We start from the raw sequence: 27036 nt of genomic DNA, 5'->3' as shown, positions 1-27036 counted from the left end.
ATGGTTAGTACTGATTCTGTAAAACATTCTTAGCAAATGTTTCTTTCCTGAGTGTTAATTCTGACGTAATAATTTCAATCTGGGCGTTGTAGGCACAAGAGTAAGCAAACATACGTGCGTCCAAATGTTCCTGTATGATGTACACATACCGAATAGGCAGTAGTGCCGCTCACTTCGTAGACGCGCACAATACCGGCTTGCATATACCTGCTAACCCATTTGGCATGACAAGGAGCATGAGTTAAATCGAGCGCTCGCATGAGTGTGAATACAAAAGCAAGGAAATAAATAGACATCTTAAACTGGCCCGCAATTAAGATTTCCTGCTGATATCCGCAGGGAACGAGGCATGGCTTCATGAAGTGCTGCGCCGTAATAAAGCGGTGGGATCAGATACCTTGGAGCCTTGATTACAAATATGCTCTCAGTGTATTGCCTGCAGGCCAATGATTAGTTTCTGGCATGAGTAAATATTGTGGTGCGTAATAAATGTCAAGGGAAACAAACTTCCGGAAAGTGAATGAAACGAATAATTGAACGTTCGACACGCCCTTTATTTCCCATAACTGATTAATGTCTGTCACTCTAAGATAGCAAATAAGACTAGTCAAGAAAACAATAAACTGTTGTCATGCGTATCGGAGCCAACTTTCTCTTCTGAGTCAAACGAATACAGGAAGCCGGATGCTTGCTAGTAACATTCTACCAGACAGTACAGACTACTGAGGCAACAGGCCGAGCCCATGGCCTTCGCTGTAACAAAGAAAATGCCCGAAACGACCACTAGAGCCCTATCTTGTTTAATGTTGCAAGATTACTTCGAAAAGACCAGTATCATTCAAGAAAGCCGGTTTGCAGCTGCCTAGGCAGATAAAAAACGGCGCTCCTGATTTTGTTGTCGTCGAGAATTTTCATTCTCGACCACTGCATGCCGGGCAGCCAGCTGGTTTTTCGTAAAACCACCTGCAGCCTCCGGTTTTAGTGTCAATGTCCCGTGTAGCAAGAAACATAGACACAAAGATCAGGTAAGCGAAAGCTCGGGTGCCTTTGACAGATATTTTTCTCTCGGCAGGTTACCAGATTTCGAGGGCATATCTATGAGCAGACGATTCTAATCATGCGATTAGGTATTTGTGTGCTCGATGTCTGCAGTCAGGAGGAACTACAGTGAAATGGCAAAATCAGGTACGCCACCGCAGCATTAAACTTGTGCAAGGTTCTCCGAAATTCATTGCCCGCTCCAATGTGATGATCAGCAGTTTTTATTTCTTCGGGCGAAAATCTCTCATTTGGCTGCTGCAACGAATGACAGCATTATGTGAACGAAAAATAATAGTACAGTGACTACCCGTATGATCAAGATCTGTATTTTTGATGCGCCTGACGTTGTCTTCTCAGTGCTTCCTGAAACTCTAGACGCTACCATCAAGAACTGCATCACAGGCCTGTCTCCACGCATCACAACAGCTCAGGTTACTATCCTGTAAGTATGTTGAACGAACTGCACAGGAACGTTGAGAATAGCTCCGCAATTCGGCCGATTTAATCTGCGAAGAGCAGCAAGTTATCTAATGCTCCTTTCTTTCTGCAGAGCATTCCTTGGCACTCTAGGCCTTGTGATCGTGCTTGGAAATGCCGTCGATTTGTACAGCTCACGAAGAAACGAGAAAGAGAAGCAAGGATAAATATCTTTGAATATTTATTGACATCAATTTTTGAAGTATATAACCTTCAAAGATAAATTTTAGGTACCGTATTACGAATTGTGAAGCGATTGTTACGACTGACAAAGGAAATAACTACCGAGGAGTGAAGTTGTGAGCTCTTGCACAAGGGCGTGAACAATCTCCGATTTTTGCACACTGTTACATTATGCGCACTTTCTGCGCCGCGCGTTTAATTCTAGAGCCTGTTACCTTCCTTATTTATCAGCGCTCTATTATTAACTCTGTAATCATTATTACGGCCACTTAAAAATTATTTGCTTTTATTCATACTGTTATATTACCATGCTGGACATTAAGAGTAATGCTTTCCGAAACGTGGGCAAGCATTCTTCATTTGATTTTAACTCAAGAGAGAAAAAGAAGGAAAGCCAAGTTTATAAACTCTCTATCGGCACTTTGATTCGAAAAAAAGCATATATTTTCTTGAACAGCTTTAAGCCGCATATGAATATTTTTCAACTAGGTCTCCTTCACTTCTTACTTTATTGCAGGTGTTCTTATATCGATTCTGAAATCATTCTCTGTGATGTCTAATACGCGCATGATGCTTCAAATTGCGAAAAACAAGAGCTCTGACGCCTACAACATGAGGTTCCTGCACGGCATCCGGTTCTTCAGCATTGTCTATATCCTTGTTGGACACAGCTACGGTGCCCCTACGGAAATTTGGAGTGCGTGAGCCTTTGGCCTCTAAACCAAACGATTACAAGATCCTGCTCAGATATAGTCTTTATATAGAATGTATATATAGATTATATAGACTTTATAGGTTTATAGCCTGTCATCTTCGCAGCAGCGGCCTGTACGTCCCTTGTAATGCCGCAGCTAATGAGAAGACGCACTCGACAGCGTCAAAGGGGGCTATGCTGCTCGAGCTTTCATCGGAGCTGCTTTTTTATTTTTCTGCGTTTAGCTCTTTACTCATGAGGGCCATTGTCGTTAGCAATGATCAGGTGGCGTAAGAATCTATAATTTAAAGTGAGACTAAAAAGCCGTCCGCTTACCAAAACGCAGTGTAAGGGAAGCACGCCGGTTTGCAAGGCACCTCTTATGCTGCGCTTCATTACAGAAACAAAAAGGGACTCCATATCTCACCGCAGAGAGTAGATGTAAGCATGAAATGCACCGCAGAAAGGGCGCACCACATTCCAGAACGTCTCAAATATCATGGTAGGTGCAGTCGAGTTTTGGGAAGCCATCAGCCGCTTTTTTTAGTCAAATAGAAGTGAGATAGTATAAATATACTGCACTTTTCCTTGTCTCAAAGCTAATTTTTCGCGGTGCAGTTGGGACGAATCAAAAGTAAGAAAAGCGAAGCCAAAGTAATCAGCGAAAGCTGATTGACATCGAAAGTGTGCCATAAATTTTTATAATTATTTTCTTTCATCTTAGTGCTTTGCTGCGTATGAACCTTCATACTGTCGTAAGCGACCGTATTATTGTTATTGCCACACTTACTGCAAGATAAGTAGTCTATAAGCAAATTCACTTGGCATTAGCTTCAACGACTTGCATGCCAGGTTAGAGTGAGGTTCGGGGAGGAGGTATCTGTGGCTAGAGCAATCCCTTGAGCTAACATGGTTGCTGCGACTCGGATATGTATTCATTCCGACGCTGCGATGAGCTGCGTGACCCGCGCGTGCTCAGTAAACGGCGGGGCACATGATATAGATGGTGTTGTTGACGCATGCGCTGCTCCGGCGGCAGCGCAGCACGTAGGCAGCATGGGGTCACTGAAAGTTTCGCCAAAGTTCGTTTAGGTTCGCTTTTGTGTTCTTCCTCTGTTCCTGCAGCTGCGCGTGGACCACTGCGACTAAAAGCATTAAATGCAAAAAATACAAACGATGGTTAATGATATTTCATGTGCCAGAACAACGCCGTGCGCATGATGCACTATATGCTCCGAATAAATTCCCAATATCTTGCGCTAGTCAACGTGAAGTCAAATATCCGCACGCTTTCCGTCTTATTCTCGTTGAATTCGTCGACATGTGACCAGAGGACTTATTTCTAGCCCGGGGCTGTGGGAAACGTAACGCTTCGAAACCTGCTCCTCAGCCTTGTTGCCGCGGGAGCCTTGGCGGCTGTATAATACGAGGATTTCGGCTCATGACACTCTACGCCAGATAAGTGTCATAAATGCTTCGGAGCCATAAATGCTTGCGTGTCAGTGCCATTAATAACAATGCAGCTTTAAAGCGAAGAGTTTGCATACTTTTATATGTTGTTATAAGGGTAAAATACAGAAATCAATAACTTTTGCGCTCCGCTAACAAGGGATAAAAGAAATATGCGTTGTACATATCTTTAGCTTCAAGCACCTATAAAATTACTTGCCTAAGACACAATACCACGTAAGGCAACGACAGTAAAGGCAACGACACTAAGGCCCGAGGGAAAGCTAATGTGCAGTGGAAAAAATAGCGAGCATACACTGCTCAGACTGCGCGAATTGGTTTTCCGCTCTGCAAGTATCTTTTGGCGTGGTCATGTGCGTTGAAAAAGACAAGAAAATTCTTACTCTTATTTATCCGCGGCGACTGCGGCTTCCGCCTTTCGATGTAGGCGCCATTGAAAAGGACCTACGTGCTGTGCGTTGTCAGCGTGTATTAAAGAATGGCGTGGTCCAAATTTGTCGCGGTGATGCATTTAACTGTGTTTTTACTCATAGCGCAGCACAGCGTAAAGCTTCAGCTTTACTTATACCCATTTTCTCTTCATCAGCCCACATGGTGAACGCCGTAGTGTATATCAACAACTGGCAGAACATATTTACAATGGTGGGATTTAAGAGCGTCGACTGCTTCTTCTTCTTCTTGAGGTACGTGTTACAACGGGCTTAATCAGAATAGCCTACAGCCGCAAGCGCCGCGCATGCACACATCGCACACTCTATTTTATCTTCCTGCAGTATCTACTGCTTCCGCTCCTGGCCCTCCCACTTTCTCCTTGGCTAGTGCACTATCCCTTCGACAGCCCCGCGGTTTCTCAATCACACCAGAAACTGCGAGGGAGATTCTATCAGACGCCGGAACATCGCATGACTGCGTCGCCTCGTTGTGGCAGTCGAATGGGCAGGCTGCAAGTCCAGCCATGTCCGTCAGCCAAGCCATGGAGGCGACTAATTGCGATTCATCCGCCACCAGAGCATAAGCGCGAGTTCTACCGTATGTCATTGCAAGATGTATATGGATTTGGAACAACTTGACAGTCATGAGCGCAGGCATGTTCGGCGAGCAACGTTGCCGCATCAGTGGTATACGAAACGGTCGTGCGAGCTCGCGCAAGGAGAAAATTGAAATAGGTGACAACAAAATGCAGTTAGAGAAGGAGCCTAGCCACTGCGGAAGCACAGCGCCTTAGTACCGCTCCGGATTACTTGCAATGGAACCCACTAAACGCGAGAAAAGTTGTGTTTAGTAACTGTGCACGCACATACGCAAAAATTAATGAAAAGCAGTCGTTGGCAAGTCCTTAACACAGCCGATCACTGCCGTCATCAAATTATTTTTCTTGAGAGCTGGAAATCGGCAGGAAGGCCGAATACATGGACGATTTTTGGAAGTTTTCTTTAACACCGCGATTTGAATACATGGACGATTTTTTTTATTTTTGAACATCACAGTTTGATAGTGTGGGAGCTGGGGCTTCGTATGGGGGGCTGATTTCAGTCAGCCCCTTTTTCATCTTTTTCTCAAGGCGGCCCGCCATCTATATCAAATTGTACAATAGCCTGGCCCAGTCAGTCACCTAATTCAACACATATGCCATCCGCACTTATGCCAGCTTGTGCGAGAAGGCCCTCGCACGCCTTCTACTGAAGCCGTTATAAAGCTGTATAGCAATATCGAAGCGGCTGCTAACTATCTTGCAGTGAGGGGTCAAGTTCACTCAGCTGTTTTGAAATAAAAGTTGGTGATTTCCCGATGCTTCCGCCGTATCTGTGATTCCTGTCGGGATTCCCAGGGTGAACCCGCACTGAGAAATCATGAGCTTTTCTCACGTACGAACAACCTCATGAATTTAGGTCTTTTGGGCGGGCCTTATAAAAGCGTTCGCGCATCCTCGTAAATAATTTTGCCCTCAGACTGGCCGGCGGCGATCCGCTGTCCAATCACGGTAGCCAGGAGAATCACTGCTGAGCCGGGTATTGTGAAGTCCTGTGATTTCGACAGCCACCAAAGAAAGTTTTGCGGTGAGCAATAACTCGCCGATCTTGCACACAGAAGCTAACGAATCACCAGGTTAATTTTGGGTTTTATGCCGCAAAGCGTTTATCAAGTGTAATAGCCGGTCGTGCCTGCCCGGAGCCTTTACATTTTTACAATTCCCTCTTAAAAGAGTGTCAAGATTAATAGGTACCATTTTTACGTCAGCAGTAGCTTTTCCCAAGGTTAACTTTGCTAGCATGGCTACCTCCACCCGGTTAGCCGACACCACGCAGCTGTAGCTTTAACCGTGCTGCAGGGTATCAGAGAGGCAGACCCACGTCTCGAGCCAGAATTATGAGTTGCCGCGCGTAATGCAGTTTTCAGTTAACAAGTCTGTATCGCTGAACAGCAGATGACAACGTGGTAGTAGCGACACAGTTACACGTTCTTTGCGTAGAAGACAACAGTAACATTTCCTTTAAGTAGTCTTCCCGTCCACGCAGTGACCTATCAGTGAACAAAGTGTATACAGTACAGAAGACGTGGTTTGCAGCAATTTGTGCTGAAGAAATACTTCCCTCTTGTATAGCCAGTCACCATTGTACTTATATTCTCAATGCTTTCTTTCAGCGGATTTCTCTTAGCTTTCATTGTGTACAAGCAAGAAAGGAATGGGGTGATCGTCTTCCTGCTTGCCATAGTCAGAAGGGTAATCAGGTAAGCGTAATCTTGCATGCACCCGCAGTTAAGATAAGGCCCTGAATGCAGGCTGTGCATTTTACGATACTTATTTTAGGCCCAAACTTTTTATTTTCTTTGCTCTTAGATAGGAGCTGTGTTATGAAACAATTATTTCATTTTTTTAATAACTGACTAAAATCTTTAGCCGTGACAGAGACGTGTGAATGAGCGGCGTCAGCAGTGCTGTGTGGCAAAGTAGGTCGTCTTGCCACGCCACAACCTAAGAAACTGCGTTGGCAAACTTGTGCACGTACATGATTCGGGAACAAAAAAAAATATTGGTGGCTAAAAAATTCCCATTCAGAATAAAGCACTTCATGAGCCTACACACTCACGGTAGGTGTTACCAGTTCGGTGCAAAAGACAAGAGCCCAACAGTAAAGCTGTACTGGCATGAAACTATAGTAACCCCGCCGCAGTGTCTCAATGGTTATGGCACTCGGCTGCTGAGATGAAGGACGCGGTCTCGATTCTGACCGCGGCGGTCGAATTTCGATGGCGGCAAATTTCTAGAGCCCCGTGTACTCCGCGATGTCAGTGCATGTTAAAGAACCCCAGTGTGATGTGCACATGAAAACACCGGGTGATTTTCGAACGCGGTGCGTCGACCGTGGTGTATCGAACAGCGGAGCTCTGCGCGTTCCAGCCCAGCGTTGCGCCTGTGCGCGTGAGAAAGGTGTTTGTGAGGCGATGAAGAGCGTAGCGAGCACGAGCAGCGGAGAGCTGACGTGTCAGAAAACCGAGGGGTGAAGGGACACAGAGCAGCGGATATCGTGTCATTCAAGCGTGTAGGTGGTAGCCTTTGGACGTTGGGTCGTGCTGCCGTGGACCTCCCTTGGATCACCGACGCACGCCTCCTGCGTTCCTTGCAACCGTGGGGGTGGCAGCCGACCGACTGAGGGTCCGTGCTGCCGAAAGGCACCCTTGCCTGCATTAAAACTCCGTAGTTTCGGCACGACATCGACGGGTCCAAGCTACGCTTCTCCTGCTGGTGCCAAGTTCTTCGGGCTGTTGACGGGAGACCATCGGCGTCTTCCTGCAGTCAATCCTCTCCGCTGCTAGTACCACCTGACTCTTTTTCGCCACTTCCGTCGACGCAACGCCAGCGACGTGTCGCAGTTCATCAACCCGCGTTCCATCCTGTCTGCAAGACATCCCCACTTCACCTGGGACGCTCAATATCTGGTGAACGCTTTCCTTTGACCTGCAGTTTTGTACGCGTGTTGAATGTGTTTTATTGTTGTTTGTTTTTCTTATTGGCTCTTTTCCTTTAAATTATAAATACGGCTTCGTTTTGTTTTGCTTGATCTCTTTGTTCTCTTGTTCGAACCTGCTCACGATAGCGTTCCCCTTCGGAAATTCGGGGACGCGACAATTCGCGGCAATTGGCGTCCGCGCGACAGGGCGAAGCCATTTAACTTATATTGAGAGATCCTTTTAAGAATATGAAAACAATGAGCACGCTAAATGAGTTAATTGAGTTAGGGAGAGAGTTGGGGTTGAAAGACGCCGAGCTGCGCACGTGGTTGGCTGCCGAGCAAGAGAAGGAACGTGCAGCACATGAAGCCGAACGCGATGCTCAACACAAGCATGAAAAGGCGCTAGCAGAAGCCGAATGCGAGCATGCACAGTCGCTAGCAGAGGCTGAAGAGCGTATATTGCAGCTCAAGTTTAGGCTCACAGAAGCCGGTGAGGGTAATCGAGAACCCGCACCGGGGCCGTCAGTAGTGGTTGGCCCACACAAGCTGATTCCGCCGTTCGATGATCGTAGGCATGATTTGGATGCTTACCTTAAATGTTTTGAGCGTATCGCAGAAGGGCACAGCTAGCCCTAGGAGAAATGAGCTACAGCACTGAGTATGTCTTTGACTGGGAGACTCTTCGTGTGTTCAGTCGACTGTCCCCAGCAGATTCAATGGGTTATGATAAGGCAAAACTAGCCCTGCTCCAACATTTTCGGTTCGCAGCAGAGGGGTACCGCAAAAGGTTTCGTGAAAGTAAGCCGCTAGAAAGAAACAGGCAAGCAAAACGCGGTACGCTTGTTCACTTTTTTCGACAGATGGGTCGAGATGCCGGGAACGGCCACAACGTACAATGATTTACGTGACTTGGTAGTGGTTGAACAGTTCATGAGGAACTGTCATAGGCGTCTGGTGATTTTCCTTCGAGAAAAAGAGTGCAAGACGCAGGACAAAATGGTTGAGGCAGCAGACAACCTTTCTAGAGGCCCAGCGGCAAAGAAACTTGTCTTCGTTCAAAGACTCGTTCGAAGTGGGCATCCCAAGAGGGAAGAATTTTCCATCAAGTAGACAGAAAGTATTGTGGGGCAGCCTAAAAAGAATGTAAACAATTAAGCCCCTGTCTGTGCCACTACGTATAACAGGCTATCCCATCAAGTACAAAGTTAGGAAGGTGCATCATTTGTAACCGACATAGACATAAGGCTGTCGACTATCGCTTTAAACGAAAACAGCTTTATTGCATTTATTGCCAAAAAACAGGGCATGAAGTAAGTTCCTGTTTAAGTAAGCACGAAAACCCGAAGCAGTCGTCCTGTTGTGTTCAGCCAGTGTGTGTTGCGCGTGAAACGGTGTCTTCAAGAGCAGGTAGACTTTAAGTAGCTGAGGGTAAGGTGGTGGTCAGACTTGTCCTGAAAAAGCCTGCAGACGCACAACACATGCCTGCAGAGGGAGGGCTCCGAGGCCTACCCGTACGTGTTTAACCGCACACGGGGAGCAATACCGTGGTTGTGCGGAGAGCCCTAGTTCCTGACTCAGCTCACCGGCTCGAGATATACGGTGTTCATTGTGGACGGCAGCAATCTGGAAGTGCCCGAGGCAGCAGTTCATATCGTTTCGCCCTATTTCACTGGCACGGCCCTGATAAAGTGCATGGAGACACCATTGTACGATCGATGTCATAATTTGAAATTTACCAAAGGCCCGTGAGCCGTCAAATCCAGACATTAATTAGAAGAGATCGGAGGACGTTGGTAAATTATGTCCTCGCATAGTGAATGACGAGGCTGCCAGTGGAAGTGGTGAAGGCCAGGACCAAAAGTGCTGTTGGCTGGAAAGGAAGTTTCCGGACGAAGGAGGGAAAATATTGCTTTAAGCGTTCGTCCCATGAGGTTTACCAATGGGATGTTAGAAAAAAAGCAAAGAGAGGATGGGTCATTGAAGGCGTGTTGGGTGAAAGTAAAAAAGGTGTTCCACGGCAAGCACGGCACTTCGCACTCGTATTCTGTCGAAAAGGGTTTGTTGTACCGCCTCTATCATCTAGCCTCTGGCAGATAGGCTCGACAGGTAGTTCTTCCAAAGTATTGCAGATCGCAGGTTTTAAGGCTTGCCCACAAAAACCCGTTGGCGGGGCATCAGAGCAATAAGAAGACTACAGATCGAGTTCTGAAAGAATTCTACCGGCCAGGATTGAAGGAGGAGATTAAGAGGTATGTCATGTCGTGCGACTCGTGCCAAAGGACGTGCCCGAAAGGCAAAGTAGGGAAAGCTCCGTTTTAACGCATGCCTCTTATCTACACTCCTTTTGATCGGGTCTCTGTCGATATTGTCGGTCCCTTGTCGCCCACATCGGTGAAATGGAATAAATATATTCTCACTCTCGTATATTTTGCCACGCGGTATCCCGACGCCGTGGCTCGGCCAAATATAGATTCAACTACCGTGGCAGAGGGTTTGGTGGAGATGTTTTCACGAATAGGTTTGCCGAGAGAGATCCTTTGCGACCAGGGCTCCTGCTTCACTTCTGAAATGATGAGAGTGCTGAATGATCTCTTGGCGGTGAAACATCTCAGCACGCTTCTTACCATCCAATGTGCATTAGAATGGTAGAGAAATTTAACGGCACACTCAAGCAGATGCTGCAGAAGCACAGTCATGAGCAGCCCAAAACATGGGATCATTATATGGCTCCGTTTCTGTTCGCATGCAGAGAGGTGCCGCTAGCGAGTCTGGGCTTTCTTCGTTTGAGTTGATATTTGGACGACATGTGCGAGGACCGCTCACAGTCCTCAGAAAGTTCTGGACAAGGGAAGAGCTTGGAGCAGACACGAAGACGACATACGGTTACATTCTCGATCTAAGAGAACGTGTCGATCAAACTGTGAGGGCGGCACATTAAAATTTGTTGCGTGTCAAACACTCTCCGAAGAGATACTATGAGAGGAACAGCAAGACGCGGCAGTTAAGGGTTGGAGATCATGTCCTCATTCTTTTGCCGAGTAGCCAAAATAAACTCTTGATGCAGTGGAAAGGTTCATTCGTGGTTTCTGGCAAAAAGAACGACGTGGATTATTGGATCGACTTGGGCCACACTCAGAACCAATTTACATCAATATTCTCAAATGGTAAGAAGAGCGTGCGTCCGAAGAGACCGTGCAGGCGTAATCTTACGTCGTATTCGAAGAAGGTGACTCTGACGAACAACTGCCTACCCTTAGCACGGACCACAGTAAAGGAATTGAAGCCGTGCAAATCTCCATCAAGCTCGACGATGACCAACATCAGGAGATTCGCAGCTTACTTAAGACGTATGCAGACATCTTTTCCGAGATTCCCGGGAAGACTAATATAGTGGAGTGTCAACTCAGGCTCTCGATTTCTGAATTCGTGAATACCCCGCAATACCCGTTGCCTTTTACCATGAAGGATGTGGTCGAAAAGGAGCTAGATGAGATGATCAAATTATGGGTCAATGAACGTTCATATCTCCATACAATTCCCCCTCGTTCTGATTAAAAAGACAACACCTATCGGACTTGCATCAACTTTCGACGCATCATTGAAGTTCTTCTGTTTGATGCAGACCCCACTACAAGGAGAGATGTAATATTTAGTGAGGTTAGAACCAAGGTGTACTTTTCAAAATTTGACCTTGCTAAAGGCTACTGGCAAGTACCCTTGGAGGAAGCTTCGAGACCAAAAACAGCGTTATCTACCCAATCTGGTCACTATCACTTTGTATATATGACCTTCGGCATTAAGACAACATCGGCTACATTTACGCGCCTGATGCGCATTCATTTACAAGGCATAGACAATGTCGTTCATTACATCGACGATGTTATTGTAGCGACCTCTACCTGGGAAGAAGCTCTTTGGACTTTAAACAGACTCTTTAGCAGGGTGTGCGAGGCCGGCCTCACGATAAAGCCGCAGAAGAGTGAAATCAGAGCCACTAGCATCTCTTTTCTTGGACACCAGCTTGGAGAAGGAACCATCCGACCGTTGGAAACGGTGGTGGAAAAGCTTGTCAACATACTGCTTCCAAAGACGAAGAAGCAAGTGCATTCCTTACTTGGGCCTGCCGGATACTACCACGAGTTCATCCCAGGCTATGCCGACAAAGTCCAACCGCTCGTGGAGATGACACGCAAAAATGTACGCAACCTTGTCTCTTGGACACCACAACGGCAAACCGCTTTTGACGAGCTCAAGAACGTATTAACCTCCAGGCCCGTATTAAGAGCTCCAATTCTCAGTGTGTAGTTCATGCTTCGCAGAGATGCTTCCGAGGTCAGCATAGGCGCCGGTCTTTTGCAGGAGCATGATGGAATCCTCCACACATTATCATATGCGATTTGACAGTTACCTTGCAAATCTCTCTACTCAGCAATTGAATGCGAGTGTTTGGCGATAGTCTGGGCGGTTGAGAAATTCCACATATTCTTGCACAGGACGTTCTTCATCATTCACACTGACCATCAACTCTTGCAATACTTAACAAAGGCAAATCAATTGAACAGCAGTATACTGCGTTGGAGCTTAACATTACAAGAGTATATACCGTTAGTGTAAAGTACATCAAGGACTCCGAAAACGTAGGCGCCGATTGCATGAGTCGTTTTCAAATTGCCGGAGGGTAATGCCCAATGTACAGTGCTACTATCCGGTGCTTGCAATGGTTACCTGTGCAAATGCAGTGTGGTAGTGTTTGTGGCTTGTTTTTCTTTCTTCTTCCTTCGTTCTCCAATTATGGATTGTTTAGTGTGTACATATTCACCTTCATCGCACAGACATGTTTAAAGTTTGTGTCTGATATTTTTCTACTGATTTTATTTTCTCTTTTGCCAGATGTATAAGGTTTGACCCCATCTTCCTTCTGTGCGCGTTTCCATGTGCCTCCATGTGTCACTGTCAAAAGTGCCTTCGGTGACCGGCAGCATCTAACTTGTCCGTTTACCACATGAACATAAGCCTTGTGTGCACCAACGGCAGTTCTTTCTATGTGAAAAACTTTTCCGAAGGGAGAGGGGGGGGGGCATTTGCAATGTGCCCATGAGATCGTCGGGGGATTTTCGAACGCGGTGCGTCCACAGTGGTGCGTCAATAGCGAAGCGCTGCACGTGCCAGCCCACAGTTGCGCGTGTGCGCGTGCGAATAGTTTGTGCGAGGTGACGGCGACGAAGAGCGTGGCGAGCACGAGCAGCGGAGAGCTGACGTGTCAGATACCGAGGTGTGAAGAGAGACAGCAGCGGAGATCGTGTCATTCAAGCGTGGAGGTGGCAGCCGTCAGACGTTGGATCCGTGCTGCCGTGCCCTCCCTTCGATCACCGACGCAAGCCTACTGCGTTCCTTGCAACCATCGAGGTGGCAGCCGATGAACTGAGGGTCCGTGTTGCCGAAAGGCACCCCTGCCTGCATTAAACCTCCGGTGTTTCGAGACACCGTCGACGGGTCCTGGCTACGCTTTTCCTGCTGATGCCAAGTTCCTCGGGCTGTTGACGGGAGACCACCGGCGTCTTCCTGGAGTCGATCCTCTCCGCTGCTAGTACCACCTGGCTCTTTTTCGCCGCTTCCGTCGACGCAACGCCAGCGACGCCTCGCAGTTCATCAACCCGCGGTCCATCCCGTCGGCAAGGCATCCCCACTTCACCCGGGACGCTCAATATCTGGTGAATGCTTTCCTTGGACCTGCAGTTTTGTACGCGTGTATAGTGTGTTTTATTGTTGTTTGCTTTTCTTATTGGCTCTTTTCCTTTAAATTATAAATACGGCTTCGTTTTGTTTTGTTTGATCTGTTTGTTCTCTTGCTCGAATCTGCACGCAATGGCGTTCCGCTTTGGAAAGTCGGGGACGCGTTACGAATTCGCGACACCCAGGCGGTCGAAATTTCCGGAGCTCTTCACTACGGCGTCCATCATTGCCTGAGTCGCTTTCTGACGTTAAACACCCGATAAACTATTCCAAGCCAAACGATAATAACTTACAAAGTAGTGAAAGTAAGTAACTAAGTGAGAGAGAATTTGTGAAAGTAACGCTATACAATATTATTAGTGTTCTTGAAATGTTGTTTCTGCCTGCAAAACCGTGACACTAGATCCTTAAAAAATGTCGTAGTGCTTATTAACAAAAAGCTGGTAACTCTTCGCCCAGTTTGCTACTGCCATGCAAGTTAGTGAAAGTAAGGTGCGTGGTGGTAAAATTTAGTAACCCTTGAAAATAACAAGAAATAGCCATATCAGCAAAACTATATATCAACTCCTACTGAATGACTGTGAAAAAATCATAGTAACCGATACCAACGTGTGTGCGAAAGCACTGTTCACATTACAGCCCCAACCAAATATGCATTAATACAAACACCTATCTGCTACGACCTTGGAGAAGTTAATGTATAAAAGTACTCGGTGTGTGTACCAAAGGCAATTTTATTCCGGCGATTTCGCATTGTACCCTTTTAAATAAAGGTAGTGACCCTCAGGAATTAAAACCTAGTAACTGCTTTCTGCGTATATTGTTCCTGGTATAGTCAGCTGCAGGTACGTACTAATTTCGCAGTGCTCAAAAACATAAGAGTCACGCAATAATTGGGATAAGTGCTCAAAATCAACGAGAGCTACCGCCTCTATGGTGACAGCAGCTTACGTGCTTAACACATTTACTGCGTCTCGAGTCGCCGTTGACACAAGTCGTGAGTATGCTGTGCGGCCACGAATATTGAGACGCACGATGCAGCCGTGGTACAGCTCTGATTTTTCAAATAGGTCTACATTGCCATCTGTTGGCGGTTCCAAGAATTTCGCATAACCGCCGCTGCCTGTGAATTGTCGAGACGCATCCAAGAAAATTAAAGGTGGCCCACCGGTGGTCCATGATGCACAGCATTTATGGCTTCGAAAATTGCTCCCGTGGTGAAAGTGTCAAGTAGAGACGCGGTGCGGCTATAGTACAAATCATTTTAGCTTAAAACATTGAAAGAGAGAGGCAATGAGAGGCAATGACATCAAGTGAAAATCAGTACGAGGTACAGGCAAAGCTGCGCAAAAATAAACTAAGATCTGAAAGGCAGTCACAAACGCAACAAATTCATTGCACAGGCACTGAATAATCCCATCTTCACTTCTACGCCTCGACAAACTGACCCTCGAAAGGCTTTTACATATACCTGTTGAGCTAAGTTACTGCGCTTGATTTTCAACCTGCGAATGAAAAATGGGAAAATGTGTCCAACCACATTAGGCTGCAAGAACGTTCCATTAAAAAACCATGTTATTCACACTACCGTCTTTGCCATTTATCTTAACCTTTTTTAGAAGGGTGAAACGAACAATTACTAGACAAAGTGAACAAGGGAGCGAAAACCTCGGGGTGCTTTCCAACGTTTCGACAAGAGGACTTGTCTTTATCTGGGCAAAGCGTTCATTATTGGCGGGGTTTAAATAGGGTCATGCCTCCGAGGAGGAAGGTCCCGTGAGGGGGAGGAGAGTATGAAGTGTTAATGTTGTTATGACGGGAAGGATAAATCTTGTCCAGGCATGATGGCTTATAAATTTGATTACCCGGTTGACCTGCAAGACTGTGAAAAGAAAAATTCCAGCTCAGCAGAAAGGAATCCCTGGGAGTAGAGCGTGGAGAGATAGCGAGCGTGGGCTTGAAAGGCAATGTCCAGCTGCCACATGTGGCGTTGATTGACTGGCTGCTTTGATCTGAAAAACTTATAAAGGATTAGTCAGCTTGGCAGAACGAAATACCCGGGAAAAACTTACAATAAAGGAAAAAGAGCAAGCAGATAAAGCATGAAAGCAAAATGGGGGGGGGGGGTGAGTAGAAAGGAATGCGGAAGACACGTGATCCTGAGAAGTGATGGGAAGAGAAGCAGGGCAAAAGATAAATTTAAATTGAACAAAATTGTCATTGGAGGGGTAAAGGACAGGTCGGGGCGGAAGGGTAGAGTGAAAGAAGCGATTAATCGGCGGTATGAAGTGCTAGTAAGTGCTCTTACCATGTGCAAGATTTTTTTAAACAAAACACTGAGATTTGCCCAGCCTTGTTCACTTTGTGAGGACTATCTGACTAACCTCTCTCTACCAATTACTAGCAAGGTAATAAGGAGCAACAAGAGTCAGTGCCGTCAGCGCCGTCAGTGCCCTTCTTTGAGCTCGTAGTAAAGATTTATTAGTGAGGTAGAAACAAGGCAGGAAGGCGGAAGCTCTGCCTTCACGGAGGTAGCAAAGATTTTCCAGGTAGGTATAGCAACAAGCAGTCAACGTAATTGAAGAAATAGTAATGCTTAATTCAGAGATAGTAAACAGAGGCTCTTACTAGCTTCTTATTAATTTTATAAAAGCATAGAGCATATTAAGATCGAGCGGAGTGCGGGGAGCATATTTAAATGAAATGTCTTCAAGGTTTTAGCCAAGACAGCATCCTTATCTCAAGGAAAATGATCTTAGATTCGAAACGACGGCGCGTGCCTTGCCGTACCGTTGCTGGCGCGTGTTGCCACGAGTGCTGAGACAGTGGACACTGGTCCTTGCAGAGCACCCCAGCGCTTCCCCGCGTGTCTCTCCCATCCTGTATTTTGTTGAACGTTTTGCTTCAATCTGCTCTACCTGTGAGGTCGCTGGATGCACCTGTGCTTTTCTCAACGGCTACGTAGCTCCATCAGCGGTAGTCGGAGTATGAGTGACGTTAGCGCTTGCCAGGGGGTCCCGTTTCGTACCAGTATTTCAGACAGCGCTAAGAACGCCGTGCTTCTTTCCTTCCAACGCATGGCTCCGCCCTCGCCTTGGAGTTACTGAGGGTAACGCTATCGATGTTTTTTTTCTTACTAAAATTTGATAGTTCGGCAAATTGTGACTTTTTTGCCGCTTGTCCGGCAGCGAAAGCTGCAATTATTGCTAAGAGATTAGAATTGGATGTTGAAAACTTTTTTCTTCCGCTACGATTCAAACTCGGTACTCTCTGATGAAGAAATGTATGAGAAGAAGGACGTAAAACGGCGGAAAAGGAAACGAGTACTCTGTGATTGCTGACGGCGAGCGCTGAGCTCCTGCTTAGCAGCAGCCGAAATTAAATATACTGCCGGCCGAACGGTGAAGGCCTCTTTCAGCTATCACCGCTTCGTTCACGTTTCCACCAACATTACGATAGATCCAGTTCCCGATTCCAACAACGATGTTCTGCGGCCTGCTTCCAGCGATCTCAACCCGACACTGCACGCGATGCTTTTGAGCACTGAGGCGGCGGGTCTGGCAAGAAAGTCCTCGCGCAGAGGAGTCGGCGGCGTCGCTGTCACCGCTGAGCCACCGTCTCGACTGATGTGTAGTGACTGGTACGTGAGGGCATATTTAAATTCTGTAATATTATTCCTCGTAGGACTGGTTCTGCAGCCCTGCGTCTTGGTGCGTTGACGAAGTGAACACTCCAAGCGGTGCGTTTGCTAACGTAAATACACGTTCAACACTGGTTACGCGCAGCTCTATTTCCTTGTCGCAGTTGCGTGCCATTGCACGAACTTCGTCCGAGGAGCACTTAGACAGGCACTTGGAGGTGCTCTGCTGCTCCGCCATTGTGTATCGACGCGCATAACGAAACCGTGCGGGCACGCAACACGCATAGCCGCGAAGCACCCCAAAGCGTACGGAAACTCAGCTGGCCGTCAGTGGCAGGTGTTCTTTGATTTCCAACATTGAGGTTGTCTTTTTTTTCCCGTCTTCCTCGCGTGCTCAAAGTGCACTCGTGTTTTCAAAACAAGACTTCTATACTTCAACATTTATCAAGCATATACATTTCATGCAAGTTTGTCAGCCTCGGAGGTCTGTGGAGCTTTTGTTTTACTTCATGATCACGCTTGTACTTGCGAGATTGGCCTTTGGGGGCGATACTTGTATTTTAGTTCTTGCTCTTTTCTAACTTACGAGAGCTTTGTTTTCAGATAGAGTGATGTTTTTGTGTTGAGGAGGTGGTTTTCTATCGATACAAGCCAAATTCAATTTCTCCTTAGTGTCTCTTTAAGGCCCGCTCACACTTGTCCAAAAACTCGGCGAGCGAAGCTAATTCGGACGCTTTTGGCGCCAACAGGAAAGAATAGCAGCACGGCAAGATCAGTCGGCCCAAGACCGATTTCTGTTGCCGGAAAAATTCCGCCGATTCCCATCGGCCAATAGGTATGTGAGTAGGCAGTTGCATTCCCGCGGCGAGAAACATGGCGGTGCCCTTCGAAGCAGTATCCCTCACTTCGGACTTAATTCGTCGCTGTTACTGCTGTTTTCAGTGCGTTGGGTGGCCATAAATGGGGCACCGATCTTCCGCTTCGTCTCATCTCACCTATAAGAAAACGTATAATTTATACATTTGCTTTATTTTTTATTCAGAGTGACGCTTCTGCCACTTAAGAGGAGCGTCCGTTTGTTGACAAATGGTTCCCATCCCCAGAACCAGAGGGCGCCACTAGGCTGATCTTATCGTTGCGTCTCTGCATACGCTGAACTAAATGTCGGACTACGATAAACGGCGTGACGCCCGGCAAAATACCTGCTTTTAGCGTACGTGAGCGTGCGTACGCATGGTAAGTCGACAGCGTCGATTTATGATCTTCGCTAACCATATCTCCGTACGCCGCGAGCGGCGACGCTGTAGCCGACGGATTTCGCTCACTCTCGCCTCCGGATGGCCGAGTGTGAATGAGCCTTTGGTGATGTTTTTCAGCCGTTTGCATACTTGTGTCTCTGCACATCTGCTCTTTATCCTCATAAGTTCTATCCTATAAATATTGTATTGCGCCCTACTACTTTAGTTATCTCCTGTGCTCTTTTTCGCTTGTTGGATGGTTCAGGTTCCCGCCGTTCACTCAGGCGTTGACACGGCCCGCGGCCCCAGATCGTCGCTTTAATTTCTGCCAAACAGCCGCGGCTATTGATACCAAGATTTAATTCACCAAAATATTAAGCAATCTGTGTCGCTTCGCAGACGGGTCATCCCCGTTGTTCTATGGGGAAAAAAGGCAGAGGCCTGAGTTCGGTTCCGATTCAGCTCACCCATAGCATTAGCCGATTGCAACGTCTCACTTTGAGCATCTTCATTCTCGAATGTGCTTCAGCAAGTTATTACAAAACGAATTCTTTTGCAGAACCATGGCTCCGCTGTTCTTCGTCCTCATGTGTATTTTCCTGATGCCTCTTATCACCTCCGGACCAGACGATAAGGGGTACTTCCACAAGTTCAAGGACGAATTTCAGAGACAGTGGCTGTATCTGCTTCTACAAGTGAAAAATTACGACTTTAAGGTCACTGCAGATGCTGTAATTTTCCTCTCTGTACCATGAAACATAATTTATACCGGCCGCTGCACATATTAGAAAATGATATATGCATGCCGCAGAAAGTAGACATATAGATCAAAGTTTGAGCTGCGGCCTATCGTTTCCCTCACAACTCTTCGAGCCAGTCTCATTACCTCTGTGAGTGCGTCGGCTGATTCACGAATTTATCTTAGAGTGCAGAAAACCACCAGTGCATTGCCAGTAATGTTCTATGATACTAAGTTTGACCTCTCACTCCCGCAGTGCTTGTGCTTACCACGAAATCACATGCTTAAATCTCTAAATGGTCTGACACGTTTCCAAGGCATACCCAATCATTCTGGGCAAAAGCTTTTTTAAACAGGAAAGAGTTTATGAACGCAGTTTTTTCATATATTGTACCATTTCGCCATACTAATCAATATATACGCAAACTCCTATAAACTAGTTTTTCTTTCCTATTAGCGTATTTTGCGATCGTAAAAAGCGTTCCCCATTGGTTTTTATGGCAGTCTTAACTGCTCCATGCGAGAGATAGAAAAATTGTAAAAGAAAAATTTTGCTGGACATAGGAAGAATCGATATTTATCCTCAATATTTCCATAACACTGCCTTGCAATTTTTCAATATTCAGCATTTTTTTCCAAGAATGTTGGAAACGCCGGTAAGATTCACAAAAGTGAGCCTCAGTTTCTACAACTAAGGAACTCCACGTTAGAAATGCGAAATAATTTAGTAATTATCATATACTGTGAAACTAAAGCGGCCGCTTCAGACAGGAATAGATTAAGCGTACCAAAATATGCCAGATCTCAATGGGCTGCGAACCTATAATCGTTTTGTTTTGATTGCAGCCTCTTTTTGGACACTTATGGTACCTGTCTATGGACTTCCAATTCTTCCTTGTCAGTTTACCTATTCTGCTGCTGCTGAAGAGGTAAGAAACGTTTGATTCCCTATTGCCGCTCATACCCTATTCCACTCATTTTGGAATATGCGTAGCCTGTGGTGCGGTAACACACAGAAACCTACCTACTAACGCTGCGCATGGGATGAAAGGAAGCCCAGTGCTTGCCCCTTTATCATTCCAGTGAGAAGAGAGGGTTCGGTGGAGAAAGGCAGGTTCGGTTTAGAGTTTCGTCACGGTACCAAAGCAACAAAGTTGCCAGGGTTTTAACTTGGTTAAACGTATTATAGTGCGAAAGCACTGATTTTTGGCTTTACTTAATTTCGAAAATGACCCAGGCCATTTTTGGAAGTAACCATCGTGTTGGGCACGGTCCATTATGGATGGATATTGATTTTATTTCAAATCGGCCGAGTTCAGATTTCAAGGGGGGGGGGGGGGGGGCAAAATTTTGGAAATGGCTTGTTAACAAGAACAGCGGTACCGGTGACATTTTATTACAACGCGCGACTTTGGCCACCAGGGATCCTGAATAAATAAACAAGAAACACCAGAATGTGCATCAAGAAGTATTGCAGCGGCGCTTACATGCAGATGTAAATGCGTGCAGATGTTACACGCAGATCTAGGAATTTTTTGAAAGTCATCAATATACTGGTGCCATAAAAGGGGCCAAATATTGTTGTCCAGTGTGAGCGAGGCGCATGCCCGGCTCCTGAGAAGCATTTAGATTTCTTTTTTTTCACGATGAAGTCTAAGGCTAGCAGTGGCTGCCTTCGTGGTGCTGTCCCTCGTAGGCTGTTCCGTGGCAACATGGCAAGTGGCCGGCAACGAGATGACGCCATTTATCTTTCCATTGACAGAGTCAATAACGTGAGTTAAAAAAAAATGCTGGGGATTTCATTCCCCAGGTGACACGCTGGAAAAAAGAAGTCAATTTTTTGCACTATATTATACACCAATAGCCAGCCGACGGAAATAAGATATATAAAACATTCTAATAATCTTTGTGTTTACTTCCACTTGAGAGTTGCATGCTAGAATTCCTGGATTTGTGCACACGAGATATTATGAGCATGTTTCTTCATTTCAGGAAAATGAAAAGGAAAATAAAGGAGTCTAGGACAATGAGGAAGACTACTAATATCATTGAGGGTTCCTTGGAGGAAATCATGCTAAGCGTAATTCTCTCATGAAAAATGCCGAATGCGCGGGGTGATTGCAGTGCACACAAAATAGGCACCTGCGAACACTAATAATCACCGATTACTGAATAATAGTACAAGTTAAACACGCAAAGAATGCCGCTCGAGGATCAGCAAAGTGGCAAAGTCTTTATGCTGCGCTAACTAAATAGAGGCACCTCTACTTAGACAAAGTCTTATAGCTACTTTACTTCCTATCACTTCAGATTAATACGTTTCTCTTCACATTTTAACGAGAAGTGCATTAAATTTTTGAAGATCTCTCGCGTGCTAGGTAATAGCCACGTTCATTATCCGCCCACAACCTACTTAATACTCCAACGCTGTCGCACCATAACATGCGAGTAGTATTATGTACAACGCCGAAGTGTATTGAGTAGGAATCGCCTGATTATCCGCCATTCCAAAAAAAGGTCAATCCTGGCAGCGTGTTTCACCTCGTACAGGCGCGATAACACGAAGCAGAAGGGTGCCGCTACCGAATCGAAACATGGCAGAGATTGCAGTGCGTGAAGTTGGTAATGGTGACGCATGCCGATGTATGGGAGAAACTCCTGCAATATAATTCATGCAATGTTGGTGTAGTCACCACGTAGTCAGGTGTTGTACTCGACAAATCAGGCCGCTTGAAAGGCTGGCAAATTTTGTGACCGCTGAATTATTGTCCGAGGTGATGAGTGAGTAATTTTCCTGTGTGGTTGGGCTAGATGGACGCACGTTTGGTGTGGTGCCATAAAAGTTTCAAAAATGCCTTTTGAGTAAGACACGCGCGGTTTCTTCAGCAATATACAGTCATAGAGACAAGCTGAGAACATAATAATTCAAAATAGTTGCAGCGATTTTTTGCTGCTGCAAAACTAATATGCCCTCGCACCTTGCGACGGTGGGGGCTGCCACTTGTGTTTACGTACTGGACATTAAGCGTTGACTGCGCAGAGCGCATCATATAATTACTATCAGGGGAACAACAACAACAGGCATCACGGGCGGTATCCGCGGTTAAATCGGTGATATCCCCAGCACGTGTACTGACCGGATTCCGCCAGCATTTATGCGATAGTGATATAAGGAAGCTTTCCTGGCACAACTGAAGGCGACCTCCCCGTCAATATACCTACCATAGCCGAAAACTGTCACATTCTTCACCAAGCCAAATCCAACGATTTAAAAGTAAGCTATAGCCACATCACACGTGTAGTGCGGCGCACCCAATATGGCATAAACTAACGGGACGTTTGTTTGAGCTTATCAGAGACCGCAGCGTGCCCTCACTCCTCCCATGCTATTATCTTCGGCACGTACCGACTGCACCGTCCGTTTCAGGCCGTCGCGATCCCTTCGTCTACATTTGACGGTGCTGCCCTCCAGTCATCCTCAACGCGCTCCCTCCAAGCATGCATGATATCACTACTTCCGAACGCAACGCCGGTTGGAGTGTGTTTCTAAAGGCCGATCGCCTTAAAACAGACCAGTTAAGGCGCCGAGGGAGAATGATCGCGTTGATCCTGGTGACAGTGGGCACACAAGCCGATCTCAATTTCTTGCGAGCGCGAATACAGCTCGTTTGATCGAAAAGCTGTCGGCGTTATAGAATTTGTTGTGCACACCATGCGTCGGAAATATTCGGAGCTGCGTAAAAATGCACTTATATTCAATGAATAAAATAACTTGGTCAAGGCCGGGAATCTGGCCGGGGCCTTTGGCGTTCGAAACGGGGACGCTTCCATTCCGCCATGACAGCTCTACGTTTGAACAAGAATGAAGGCGCGTCTAGTGAATGCACGGGTTTCCTGGAAAAGTACGTTCGAGATCTATACTGAGATATAAATGAGTAATTATGAGCATGTAAATTACAGTTGTCGGAATCAGGCGAATGTCATGCGTTTCCGGCAAATTTCCTCCGTGCTTGGCATGCAGTAGTAGCGCCATCATATGACACCCCCTGAAAACCCCTTCGCCATGACACGGCGCTGGCCCGGCAGATGGCCCGCGCGTAGGCTATCTTTCTGTGTCGGAGTAGTGTCGTTCGTTTCTGAACAGGTGTCATGGAACTACAGCCGTCTACGTGTGCTAATTTGGAGCAGCGTCTGTGTTCTTTTTAGAGGCCTCTTAGAGACTCCGAGAAATTTGTCCAACGGGCAAGGCGATGGCGTTCCGTGCACTCCCTGGCAGCGCTGCAACACGCTGTAGCGTTCCACTCTTAAAGACGAAGCTGAAACATCCTCCCATTTTTCTTAAATACGTCTACTCTTCAACTACTCTTCTCACCGATTCTTCTTCTCATTCTGACAAGAAAGCTCAATCTTGCGTTAGTTGCAATCGGTGTGTTGTGAGCACATGTAAATAAACATTAACGATCGCCAGTACGGATAGTCTGCCTCCCTGTCCTCATGAACTCCACGCCTAATGAAACATCACTTTAGCATGCTCGGTCAATTCGGGCTAGAGAAGGAGCGAACTTGCCCGCTCATTCCATTGCATGTACAGGGTGTGAGCCACAGCGCAAGAGCGTTAAGATTCTGGGCAGCAGCAGAGAAAAATTAGCGCGTGAGCTTTTATAAGCGCACCACATGAAATGAAAAAGCGATGACTTTATCAGTGATACTTCCGTAATGCAGTACAATACGGGAAAGAAGCTCCTACGCATCTTTTTTTGACCTGTGCACAGGCTTCATTTGCCTTCCTTCTCTCGTTTTCCTCCTTTTAGGCACGAGTGCACACTGCCTATATAAGCCTTTGTGCTGTTAACAAAATCAGTTGAAGGTTTGAGCACTTTCCGTCTTCTTGTGTTCTTCCTGTGTCTGTCTTTTATGTGTGCGCAACTCGTCTTTAAGAATGGCGGTGGCTGAGTGGTTATGGCGCTCGGCTGCTGGCCCGAAAGACGCGGGTTCGATCCCGGCCGCGGCGGTTGAATTTCGATGGAGGCGAAATTCGAGAGGCCCGTGTACTGTGCGATGTCAGTGCACGTTAAAGAACCCCAGGTGGTCGAAATTTCCGGAGCCCTTCACTACGGCGTCTCTCATAGCCTGAGTCGCTTTGGGACGTTAAACCCCCATAAACAAAAAAATCTTTAAGAATGGCAGCATACAAAATGGCGACTATAACGGGTTGTCAACAGCAGGCACCCTAGGGATGTACCATTTTGTCCCCGCAATTTTGGGCACCTTCTCCAAAAAGCAACTGTTTTCCCGCCTTTATCAAGGCGAAAGGTCTCACAGCGCCCGGTTCGCCGTTTCTCCCCCTCCCTTTTTGGCCACGACAGCGCCCACTCGAAAGCACACATATGTCCCATGAATAATCAGGACATAGTCTCGAGACAGCAGACTTCGCGCACGATCAGGATAACATGGGATTACTAGGATAGCGTTCCTAGTCGCAAGCGTGTTTGGTCACCGCAAGCTACGGATGGGCAACACCAACGCCGCTTACGCCACAGAAAGTCCCCATTGAGCTACCGATGCAATATCAAGACTTTCACAATTTAGCTTTTCACATACTCTATTGAATTTATTTTTGTGGGCGTGAACGAAGATAACATCCTTGTGTTGCATTCAGTGCTGCTGTTGGAGCTAAACACGTGAGTAATTAGATCCCAGTCTAACACAAACTCACTGCTGACTCCTCTTTAAGTAAAGTTTTGTCGTGTGCCAACCCTACTGTATAAATGTGACAGATGCTTGATAAGCACATTTCTGTGTTTACGATTTGACATTCGCGCTGAATGTGTACATTGGCGCTTAGATTAACAACTTTGCCAAAATTAGAGGCGATGTCTGCTTTTTGACAAGCAGCAGCCAGCTCTGAACTAGGAAAACACTTAAAATTTGGTACTAGCATAAAGTAAGCAGGCCGAAACGTTTGTCAGGAAATCTTTCTCTCTCCTTTTCAAAAGATGTCATCATCGCGAACCCTCGTTTTTATCATCCACTTTATGCAGGTAGCGTTTTGGTTTCCCATGGACAACCCTCTTTTGTGGCTAAGGCCCTTGGTAGGACAAAGAGGCGTAACTCATTCAGTCAAAAAGAACAGATCTGTTTACGCTACTTTCGTGTCGGCTTCGGTTACTGCAGATATACAGGGTCTTCCAGCTAATTTTAGCCAGAGTTTAAAAATATTCCCCGGCACTCTTGGATTACGCGACCAAAAGCACGTTGCTGGCTATTGTATGGAGCAAGCCGCACTATTTTTTGTATTGCGCTTAACTGCATAATTTGTCGAAATTTGTTAACCAACTTAGCAAGCTTGAAGAGAGACGAAAAATTGCAATTAGAAAGTTGTAGAACGGTCCTCAAAACGTCCGATTAAACAGTTTCTAATTTTTTGCCTATTACGTGTTTGTTTTTTTGCTCACTGCAGATGCCCGCGAAATACAAAAAATACCACGTGACATGTTCGCCTGTGCGCCGCGATTGCAGTGGTTTCAAACGTTCCGCCTACTAACGAACAGTTTAATTCGCCCGGTGGGCTGCCGCTTAAAAGGTGACAGGGCTGCGACGCAGGCGCTGGCTGTGCGATTTACGCCAGCGCAAGCTATAGGGGCTGCGTCTGCTTATTGCTATCATGAACCACCGCGAGGGAAGCATACCGCATCGCACAGCCAGCTGCTGCGTCGCAGCCCTGTCACCTTTTACGCGACAGCACACGCTTGACAGCACTGCAATCGCGGCGGGCAACCAGACATATTACGTGGTATTTTGTTCTATTTCGCGGGAATCTGCAATAAGCGGAAAAAAAGGTAGTACGTAATAGATGAAAAGTTAAAAACTGTTCATTTGGACGTTTAGGGGACCGTTCTACAACTTTCTAATTGGAATTTTTTGTCTATATTGCTTGCGAAGTCGGTTTATTAATCTGGGCTATTTACGCAATTAAGCACAATATAAAAACAACATGACTTGCACCATAAAAGACGCATCAACATGCAATTGGTGGCCTCGTCCTTAAGTGCTGCGGCATATTTTTAAACTCTGGCTAAAGTTAGCTGGGACTCCCTGTATAAAGAGCCATGAATGTCAAGAGTGTATAGTTCGAATACTTTGAATGCAGACCCATAAAACCATTTAAGATGGACTCATCCGTGTCTCACACAAGCGGCAGTGGCTTTGGAACGTACGGTATGTGTACTTGTTCGCTTGTTTTGGCTTGATCAGTGTTTTAAAAGGCCTAAATTACGAGTACCTCTTGCTGGGCTATTTGGTGTAACATTGTGTAAGAAAAGTAAAAACAGCGCTAATTTTTACACAAACCACACAGAAAGACCAGATAGGACGGGCGCTGACTCCAACTATGTTTCTTGAAAGCCACAAGTTGCATATATATATATATATATATATATATATATATATATATATATATATATATATATATATATATATATATATATATATATATATATATATATTAGCAGACAAGTTAAAGGAAATGAGGGGCCCGTTTGACAAATTTATGAAGGGAGCCAACAGTCACCGAAACCAAGGTGCAAAGGGGAACGTTAATTTTTTTTTTATTATTATTAATAGTGTGTTATGCTTATCAGTGGGATAATAATACTTAGATTAATAAATCGCTTAAAGAAAATTACTTATAAAGCAGCAGAAAAAATAACCATGCCGCCGGTGGGATCCGAACCCACGACCTCCGAATATCGCGTCCGGTGCTCTTACCCGAAGAAGGTGAATGCATGCGCATTTCTTATATGACAAAAAAGAAAAAAAAGGAGAAAAGCAACAACAAAAAAACACTCACACTCAGGCAAAACCTGCTC

General features: G+C 46.1%; 1 pseudogene; it reads left to right on the top strand.

Annotated features, from left to right (window-relative positions):
• LOC144111875 (nose resistant to fluoxetine protein 6-like) overlaps positions 1-27036 on the top strand; it is a 77514-nt pseudogene that overhangs the window by 30214 nt on the left and 20264 nt on the right.

This window comes from Amblyomma americanum, unplaced genomic scaffold, assembly GCF_052857255.1.
Source record: "Amblyomma americanum isolate KBUSLIRL-KWMA unplaced genomic scaffold, ASM5285725v1 scaffold_12, whole genome shotgun sequence".
Taxonomy (NCBI): Eukaryota; Metazoa; Arthropoda; class Arachnida; order Ixodida; family Ixodidae; genus Amblyomma; species Amblyomma americanum.
Note: the sequence above shows the minus strand (reverse complement) of the source record. Positions and strands in the feature narration are given on the sequence as shown.